Source organism: Tamandua tetradactyla, chromosome 5, assembly GCF_023851605.1.
Source record: "Tamandua tetradactyla isolate mTamTet1 chromosome 5, mTamTet1.pri, whole genome shotgun sequence".
NCBI lineage: Eukaryota > Metazoa > Chordata > Mammalia > Pilosa > Myrmecophagidae > Tamandua > Tamandua tetradactyla.
The window spans coordinates 130,547,798-130,558,705 of NC_135331.1; the positions used below are offsets into that span (position 1 = coordinate 130,547,798).

The following is a 10,908-nucleotide window of genomic DNA, read 5'->3' on the forward strand; positions in this document are numbered from 1 at the left end:
TCTAGTGATGTGCTAGTGGGTACACCACCTAGGCAGGATTGGCCCCTCGATGACATCGGCATGGTTTGCTTTAGTACAGCAATCAGCAAGCCAACAGTCCGGGTAGGGATGTGGAGACAGACCACACCGTGCTTCTGAGGCTGCCCCTTTCCCTTCCCCTCTTTGAGCCAGATAGGAGGTTGGTAAATATGAAGCACCAGCAAGTGAAACAGGAGGAAAATCAATCCTGTTCTATGGTTGATATTTCTCTGGCTCAATTATTTATCTTTTTCTGGTGGTATTTAGAGACAATGAATAATAAAAATGGGGATGATTTTAAGGCTGCTTTCAGTTCTAATTTTATATTTGGTTAAAGAAAAATAGATTTTAATAGAAGAGAGAGAAGGGAACAGTTGCGTTTCTGACAATGCAATTAAACTTACCATAGCTGTGAAATTTTGTCTTTACAAATCAGGCAGAGTAACGAAGGAGGTGACAAATCAAGACTGATATAAGAGGGGAACCAAACTTATGTATACTACCACTCACTGTACTGACCAAAACTTCTATATTCTGCAAAATAAACTTATTGGAAAGTGAGTTTTTAAGGACTTTTTTTTTTTAAAGAAAGCTCTGATTTATTTATTTGAAACATAAAAAAGCTTCACTGTGGAGGAGGAAAGCCTGAATATATGCTATGACTATGATGTGACAGCTTCTAAGATTTAAGAAATTATACAGACTTCTAGGAGATTAAAGACTGAGGAAAAATGCACTTTCTCCCGAAACAGTACAATATCATTATTTTTTACTCAGTACCATGTTTGAGTTGATATGTGATTTACCATTTGTTAAAGGCTTTTGATGTTTTGCCTGGACACCCAGGAGTTGTTCCCATCTATCTCTAGTCAGCATGTGAAATGTTATTTAAAGCCTACATTTTTGCTTATAAATATTACCCAAGGGTTTCAGTCCTACAAAGGTCAAATTTCAACCCAACTCCTTGGACTGCTAGACCTGGAAACCTTTTAGCAAGTTCTGCGTCTGTTTTCATCTCCTGAAAAAAGTTACCTCTGCAGACAGAGGTTTGGCATTCATCTACCTCTTTAATATATTATATATTATGGATGGAACCTCAAGCACATAAAATGTCTTGTAGATGGAACACATGGATAGACATCTACATTGGAATGTTTAATATTTCTCCATTCATGAATTTGAAATCTAGGAATGGAAACTTGAAATCAGATGTTTTAAAGAGGGTTAAATCTCAGTGAATTAAAATGGCGAATGAATTCATTGTGGAAGCACTGAACCGATCTCAAAATCTGTGCTACAGTGTATTTCAAAGTACATGTTCTGGATCGTCACGTATTTTTTTATTGTCATCCCCAGTCTGCTCTAGATATAACCTAGTCCTATAGTTTCACCACATTAGGTAAAATATTAGTTTATTATTGCTGCCTCAGCTCTTGTTTGGACCCAGACTGAGTTCTTTCAAAGCATGGGCTAATGCTGCTGTGAGACCAAAAACCAAGCCAGACACTGAAGTAGGCATGGATTTCCTGGGACTTGGGCATAGCAGAGGTTCTCCAGTGGCAGCCGTTCCAGAGGTCAGCACTCAGAAATGTATTGGTGTGCAGGAGGGATAATATTTATATGACTTTAGGACAAAAATATTTCATATAGTATGAGGACATTGGGTCTCTAGCATAATCATTTAAAGGAGCCTAAAACCTGTATTTTATCAAGATTAGTGTTTAAGACTAAGGTACAGTTGTTGTCATCTCTCCATCCGTGGTTACAATCTTCCCCTACTGGGGGGTTGTTTACTTTCTTGACTTTTGTCCTTGGCTAATGCAGGCTTGTTACAGGCCATTTAGAAGGGGCCCCAGCCCTTGCTCACCACAGCTCTCTAGTGGCAAAAACTATGGGCTATAAAACGCAGAGTCCAGATCTACTCACAGTTGAATATGCGCTTCAACATGTTACGTATCATACTCAGCACATCGCATAGCATGGTTTGCTGATCTGAGGGCAAACCATGAAAAATCAGTCATGCCTAACAGCAATCTTTTTCTTTCTTTTTTTTTTTTTTTATTTAGCAGGGACAGGCACCAGGAATCGAACCCGGGTCTCCAGCATGGCAGGCAAGAACTCTGCCTGCTGAGCCGCTGTGGCCCACCTTAACAGCCATCTTTTTAATCAGCTACATTGAATATAAACTTTGAAATAATTTATAATGTTATTTTCATTTTCTGTTTTTAAATTTTACTATTTATATTTTATTTGTCTTCAGAATTGTTACCTCAAGAAAAGAATAAGAATATTATTCAACTTTACTTTAGGGGAAAGAAAACAATGTGAAGATAAATAACCCCATATCTTTCTGTTTCCTTCTCCAGTAAAATAGTTTCTTAGGGGTTATTTTTAATACTAAAAACTCCATCTCCGACTTACTTATTATTATTATTATATACATTGTTACAATCAAGTTAAGAGTAGCTACTAAAATAACTTGAAGAAGAAAAATCTATTTTAATTTTAATGTTATGAATATGGATTAAATAATATATATTTAGCACAGAATGTACGTAGTATTTGTAATAATTTTAAGTTTACCATATCTGCATTTTATTCTTTTTCTTAACTCTAATATCTTAGTTTTTCCTTTTCAAGTATGCCAATTTAAATTTTATGCATGTTATTATAAGTCTTCTTTTTGTTAAAATTCTGTTCTCAAATTTACCAACTATTTTGTTTTGCTTGTTTTTCATTTACTCAGCTATTTGTATTCATTTCTTCTTTTTGCATTTCTTGTATTTGCTTGTTTTATATTTTGTTTTCTAACTTCTTGCCTTGAATACTTAACTTTTGTTTTTTAAAACATATGAAATCAGTTAAGACCATAGAATTTGACTCTGAGAAAAACTTTGGCCTTATAGTCTTATTTTTAGAAATGGTTTTGTTTTTATTATTTTCTAAGTATACTGTAATTGGAGCATATATTCCTTCCTCCAAAAGTTTTTGAAGTAAGTTGTTTTTTTTGAAAATTCATTTCCATGTTGATAGTCCTTTATGTTTTAATTTCTTTTCTGCCTACCTGTTACGTCAAAGACTGAAAATTTGTGCTATAACTTCCTACCATTATGTTTCTACTGATATTTCTTGTATTCTAAATTTTATTTATTTTTATTTTTATTTTATTTAAGGAGAAGGTCTCTCACAGGTTGGAGAAAGTATCGAACAAAGGGCCTGCGTGCAGCACAAGTAAAGTGCTCACACAAGACTTACTACCTAGCATTTATTTACCACTTGCACAAAACTAGGGTTGGCCATTGCCACGAATAAAGGACGTGGCAATAGAAAGGAAAGAAAGAAATAAAGAAAAAAAGAGACGACGAAGAAACGACAATACAAGCAGCTCAGGGGGAAAAACACGAAGAGGGTTGCAGACATCTCCGTCTGGTAAAGAAAAGAAGCAAAGCAGGAGAGCCAAAAAAAAATCAAGTCTGCCAGTTCACACCGCAATTGAGGAGGGGGTGCTCCGTTCCTGGAAGTACTGCAATACCAGGTCAATGCGTGGAGTGGACGGAGCAAGCTCCTATTCCATCTCCCTGCTCCAAAAGATGTTAAACTGATAAGAACAGATACTACACTTGATCTTAGCCAAAAGGCCGAGAAGCGATGTGTATTCTAAATTTTTGTTTCATTCTGACACTATATTATCCATAAAAGTTGGTCACTGTTGTAGATAGATTTGTAGATTTTACAAGAAGGAATAATTTGTATATCATCATTGCTTATTGAATCATACTTCACCAGCTATTCCTCTTGAGATTCCTGTTTTATTTTATTGTGGTTTTTTTTCATTTATATTTCACAACCTTTAACTTTAAACTTTCCATATAACTTATTTAGATGTGTCTGTATTGGTCTATGTTTAGATTTTTTTTTTTTAACCAATCTACAATTTTTGTTTTTGTCTTTGGGTAGAGTGGTTAAAACACTTGTTTATGTTGTGGAAATAGCTCTGCCAATTTTTACTTATATCAACTTTCCCATGGATTTTATACCACTCTTTTGAGTCCTGTGTTTCTATCTTTTGTCTCATGAGCTGTTTTCTTTCTTTCTTTTTAAAATTTTTTGTAGTAAGATAAAAGAACATATTTGATTAATTTTTTTATTAAATTTTGATTCTATTCTTTATTTCCCATACATTTTTGAAAATTATTAAATAATTGTTAGCTTATTATTTCTTATTTCAATTACTATTTAAGGATATTACACATGTTTCTTTTCATCTGTATTTTCATTCTTATTAGGGTAATCTTACATTTGGAATGAAGGTTTTGATTAAATATTGGGTTTTGCAATTCATGCCTTCTCTTAAAATATTTTTTAAGTTATTTGAATGATTTTGTAATTATTTTCACCGAAACCATTTAGTTTTATTTCCACAATTAAGTTACTTTAATGCTCATCTTTCAGTTGGCTAAATACATCCTTGAGAAACACGTTCAGTATGGCCCAAGGGAGAATGTTTTCTTAGTTCTTATATATATTATAATGCATCTCTTTTTCTTCAGGACGCAGAAAAGGATTTCTGCATAAAAAGATTCTTGGTTTACAAATGTTTCCACTCAAAGTTCTATAGGAATTGTTCTAAATTAAATTTGTATATAATAAAGAATAACTATGATTATAAATATGAAATTAAATATATTTTTAAAAATAAATAAAACTTTTGTTTTTTCTGGCATGGATGACTATATATCTTATTTTCTTTGAAATAATAATTTAAAAATCATGGGTTAAGGATGGGACACTGAATAGTCTATAAACCCTAACACTGTGATAAGTAGTCAAATTGTTGTCACCTAGCTTTGTGGAATCTTATACTAAAGTAAAAGAAAAAAAAAAGCAGTCAAAAGCAGGAAAATGTATATAGTCAGATGACATTTATTACAAGTCCAAAATATCTTAATTTAGTCCAAGAGAAGGAGGTATGGGAAGAAGAATGAAACAAAAAAACCTGAATTCTTGAATTTGAATTCTTTGTGCACTCTTGAATGCAACAGCTGTGAATAATACATGCTAGCATGTATGCCAGGTGTTGGGTATATGCTCTTTTCCTCAGGAAGTTATTAATGCAGTACAGGGAGAAACGCCTATAAACAACTATTAAAATTTAGTGTGTCAGTGTGATAATAAAAAAGGCTATAAAGAACTTTAGAACTTTAGGGAATCTAGTAAATGTGTCCAAGGTTTATGCAGCAGCCATTTCATCTCCTTAAAAGACATTCTTCTCCTGATGAAGCCCAGTGCTTCAAAACAAAACCAGGAGTATTTCTTTTCTGTTTTCTCTACTGACTTAATTAATACAATACCGCGGTTAAAGGATTGGGTGATACGATTAGGGTTTACATATTTTCTTTTTTGTTGGTGAAAACAAGTTTGTTCCAAATTTCAACAAAGTGTGGCGGAGAAAGGAATGGAGTAACTCATGTTCACCATATGAAACCACAAATAAAATTTTAAGAAAATATTTATTTTGCAGTAACTTGGTGTATATATTTTTATTGCATAAACTTACCAATCATAAGAAAACATTTATTGGAATTATTAATGGGAGGAGAAAATATTTAATTTAAGTGTTTGTTAGTGAAAAAGAACTCAACTGAAATTTAAACTGGATGGGCTCACGCAACTCAAAAAGTAGGAATCTTGATCAACTAATTCCATACTTTTAAAAACATAGACAAACTTACATAAATTATAATTTGAAATTTGAAATTATTTTTGTTTTCTTGTACATGATGACTAATTAACTAACCACAAGTTAAACCATATGTAAGCGTATATCCCTTTGCTCCACCCTCTCTCCTCCAACCCTTTCTCAAACCTGGGGCAGTGATGCAATGCTTAAATACAGTGATTATATATAGCTTTGGAGAGATACAGAGGCCTACTCTCCCAGCCACCTCCATAAAATGAGATGCTGATTTAATATGTCTGTCCTGGGATCTGCCCTTGGTATAAAATATTTCTCCCATTGATACTGGAATGTACAGCCACTGACCCTTTTGAGGATAACTAACATTTCCTCCCAGAAAGACAATGGTTTTAACTATGATGCAATGTAATTTTACAATTATTCTTGTGACATCTTCCTACAACTACTATGATTATAATATTACTATGTTTATTTTTACTAAAAGTTATCGTCTATGCTGAGCTGCAGATACATTAAATTATATAAGATATTGCTTGTTTGTTTCTCAAGGAGCTTACATTTATCAGGGGATAAAATAGGGGGAAAATACGTGACTTATCAAGTTGAAATTTGTAATCAACTGGTGAAACCATCTCAGTGTTGGTTTGTACTAAATAAACCATATTTAAAAGGTCTCTGTCTGGGCACCAAAGTTATGCTCAAATCCAAATATTTATGTCAAACAATGTCTAAAGAGTGATTTAATATAAAACTTTATAAATACAACAGAAGACATTTATTAAAAATGACTGAATCTAATTTTAGAGTAATACAAATCTATATGGTTTATTATTGAGTTTTAAGCATAATTAAAAATGAAAAACCAGGGGAGTGCAACGGTGGCTCAGTGGGAGAAATCTCGCCTGTCATTCCGGAGACCGGGGGTCGATTCCCAGAGCCTGTCCACGCCAGAAAACAAAACAAAACAAAACAAATTGTAAAAGACTACAGAGTGGGCTCTGCAATAACATGATTCTTTCTCTCTAGATATTAGTAAGGCCTCTGTCTCAATATAATGGTGTGTTTTGTCTTCTAGAACTGCTGCAGCTTTGCTGCTGCTTTCCTTTTTTTTTTGGTTTGGTGATCCTCTATTGGGAGTTTCACACTACTTTTCCTTTTCTCTGGGCTGTGCTAAATTAACTTCCTTATATTCACTCATTCACTCAATCTGTATATTGAGTCCTTATTACAGGCCCCATTCAAGGTATTGGAATACAACAGTAAAAATAAAAGGCAAAAACTTCTGCATCTGTGGGGTTTTTTAGAGTGGGAGACAGAAAAACAAATCCACGCATAATTGGTTCAGGCAGTGTTAATTGCAATACAGAAAAGCAAAGGATTGGGTAGAGAAAGGTTGCTGTTTTTCAGTGGGATGTTTAGGGTTCTCTCTGAGGAAATAGGACTCGATAAAGACCTGCTAAAAGTTGTGGGTATTTAAGGCAAACTATCAAAAATTGTTATGCTTTCCCTGCAATTGACCTAAATCTAAGAGTCTTTATCAAATATCAGACAAGGAATATTTGCTTCCTGAAGTGTGTTCTGTAAAACTTTCATAGCAGATGCATACTACTGAATAATGATTTCTCTCTCTCGCTCTCTCTCTCTTCACCCACCTCCCACCCCTTTCTTTCTTCCCTTGCTCTCTGCCTTCCTCCTCCGTTTCTCTGGTTCCTACAGTCTGGGAATTTATTGATCATCCATTTCATGACCTCTGTTTATGGAAGGATTCTGCAGGTATGATAAGAAAGTTGGGAAAACACTAAAATACTTATTTCAAAAGTACGCAATATGTAACTGAATTTAATCATACTTGTTTATTTAATTATGAAAAATTGTGCTGGTTGTTTTTATACATTTTGGATAAAAAATTCTGGAAATATCTAGGAATAAGAAAAACAAAGGCAAAATTCTACACAAATTCTAGTATTTCAAAGGTTATCTACAGAAACCCCAAATATTTTTTTACTGTAGGTTCATAAAATAGTTTCTTTTCCAACCACTGAGACTACGTTCTTTAACAAATATATCATAGCTGGTGGCTCCCAGCTGCTGCCCGATGGAGACCCCAAACGTGGGCTGAGGAGCAGCTCCTGGTGCAAACGGTAAGGTATAAGTTGCAGCTGGGGTCCTGGCTGGCTGTGACGTCAAGCCAGTGCAGACTTGGCTTCAGGCAGTGCTGCCATTCCGCCGTGTGTTTGTAGAAGTAGGAAGGGCATTGAGAAGTGGCAAGACGTTCTTCCAGGAGACGGGAGGGGACTGGTGATGGATGACAGCCTGCGAAGGGGGTGTGGTGTCCATAGGCTCAGGATCAGATGCAGCCTTGGACGCTGGGTGTGCCAAAATGCTGCCGGCTGGATGGAAGGTGGCCAGAGATGCAGTGATGGGGAAGCCAGCGAGGATAGGACCACCGCCAAAAGTGGCTCTCAGTGGCTGTCCTGGAGGGGCCCCAAAGATGGGCTGAGGCGTGATTCCTGAGCCAAAAGGAGGGGTGAAGATTGAGGTGGGTGCACTTACTCTCTGGCAAACTTGGCAGCACCACCACAAGCTGCAGGCGTAAGCTCTCCTGCTGCCCAGCCACCCAGGGGCAGCATGACAGAACCAGTGTTTTCAGGACTCACACCCCCCCCTTTCATCTTTGGGATCCCTGTCGGCACCAAGAGGGCCTATGGAAACAACACAGGTGCTGCCGCCAATGACACAAACCTGACTCCTGGCTTTGCTGCTACGGGGATGCCCAGCACTGGGGATAGCAGCTCACTGGGTGCAAAGACTGATAGAGGACCACTTGTCTTTACAGGACCTGCAGCCCTGAAGGGAATGACAGGCTGTGGGGTCAGTGTGCCTGCCCCATGACCCAGTTCCATGCCTGGAGCTCTGAACTTTGGGGAAGGGCCAAGTGGTAGAGACAGCATCACTTCTGTTCCACAGACACCAACCATCCAGGGTATGCCTAGTGCAAGAGCAGTGGGAGGTGAGAGCACACAACATGGGCACGGGAACCCTTTAGTTCCCTCTTTAGACCAAGGGAACTGGAGTCCACCTGGCCGAAATTCAGGTGGTTCAGTGGGAGGAGATGGCAGCACTGCTGGGCCAGGAGGCCCTTTAGTTCCCTCTGCCCATCAAGGGACCCGGGGCCCACCTGCCCAAAACACAGGTGGTTCGCTGGCAGGACACCGCAGCACAGCTGTGCATGGGGGCGCTTTAGTTCCCTCCACCCATCAAGGGTCTTGGGGCCCACCTGGCCAAAAGACAGGTGGGTCAGAGGGCGGACACAGCAGGGCAGCTGTGCAAGGGGGCCCTTCTGTTCCCTCTGTCCACCAAGGGACCTCGGGGACACCTGCCCAAACTACAGGTGGGTCGGTGGGAGGAGACAGCAGCACAGCTGTGCTAGGGGGCCCTTTTGCTGCTGGCTTTGGTGGAAACGACTGACCTTTGCATGGGCAAGTGAGGAAGCAGCCTCGCCTTGGTGAACCCCCATCACCTATCCAGGTCTCAAGGAGACATTTCTTTCAGCCCAAGACACAGCATCTTGGCAAGGTAGAAGCAGAACTCACTTCGGGAACATTGATTATCTGATGTCCTTTCGGAATGGCCTTTCCACGTCTGCAAAGAAGCTCCCATCCTAGTGCTGCTGAACTCAACCTGCTCACTCTCCATATTGATATATAAATGCGTTGTTGCTAATTTCAAAAAAAAAATGTAGAAAGTATATGATGTGTTTCTGTTTCAGTATTTTAATAACCAAATTAAGCTGGTTTGGTAACCTATCTGGAGACTGACTCATTTTAAAGCACTTTGGGTCTGCAATCCTAGTGGCATCATCAGATGTCTTTTAATGTAGCTGAATAATTTAGACACCTTTTTGTGAGAAAGAGATCATCACATAATCCTGGTTATCATTTTTTACCTTCCTGAAAAATGAACTTTTTTTCTAGGCTATAACAACATCAATGCCTAATTAATATTCTAGAACATGTTACATGTTTTTATTGCAAACCAAAAGAAAATGGACTACAAGCCAAGTCCCATGCCCTGCCAAGTCCTCAACTTCCATGCTAAGTTGACTATTAGACTTGCTATCTTGATTTAGAGCAATTGTTGTATGTTCCAGATCTGATGATGGAAGTCACTGACATAAAAATGATACAGCCATGGTTCTTTAGATGCTTGGAATGTTCATTAATTTTGAAGTTACTGAAAATGTGTTAGAAAGTACCCTTATTTTTTTTCTCAGTCTAAGAAGTGAGAAACATAAAAATCTTTTTTCACAACCCTTTCAAAATTCTCCTTCCTTTTTGGTAAACAAAAAAACATTAAGCTATGATTCCCTTCTTCCTACCTTCTCCAAAGATTTGTTTCACCTTCAGTGAAGGATATTTTCATTTTTTTGTACATTGTATTGTGAAAATAGCTGTACTAAATCTTTTGCCAATGCCTAATGCTATCCTGATAATTAATGGTGCTTAATAAGTATTTGTTAAATTAATGTTAAAAAAATTGTTTTTCTCTCTCACGAATATTCATATTCATATTACTATTTTGAATATAAGCATAAAAGGAATGTTAGAAAGAGAGCCAAATTAGTACAAATAGGGGTTATACTGTATAATTTACCAGGGACTCGTTTTGTGATGTTATGATGTTGTCATTTCTATATTTTTCCTTTCTTCAGTTTACAGGTGTTGATATTGTTTAACTTTGATAATTTTTTTTCCACCTGATTTGTATTTTTTCTTACATCATCCCTTTGAACGATGTAATAAATCAATCGTTTCAGTGAGTGTAGTGTTCTGAGGTTAGGGTTCTTAAGCCTGACTCCACGAAGAACCTAAATTAGAATAGGCCTTCTAGAAGTACCTTTCTATCCAAGCCAGACACAAAGTGGCTCCCCAGGGTGAATCAGGAGCAAGTTTATTTTCTTCTTAAAAGCTAATAGTGCACAAGTTCTAACAGTGCTTCTCAGCTTCTTAGATCCAGGAACAAAGAAAGGGAGGCATTTAAGGGGTGGAATCTCTTTTTCCAGGCAGAGTTCTGATGCTGAGGGTCAAAGAGAATGGGTGGATTTGTCCAAAACCCTGTAGGAGTCTGGGACCTTTTCTCCTATTCAAGGAGGGGTCAGCCTTCAGCCAACACTTACTACACCCCAGACACTA

General features: G+C 37.4%; 1 pseudogene; it reads right to left on the reverse strand.

The window, feature by feature from the left end:
- Positions 1–3,516: 3,516 nt before the first annotated feature.
- On the reverse strand, positions 3,517–3,668 carry LOC143685482 (U2 spliceosomal RNA; annotated as a pseudogene).
- Positions 3,669–10,908: the final 7,240 nt, after the last annotated feature.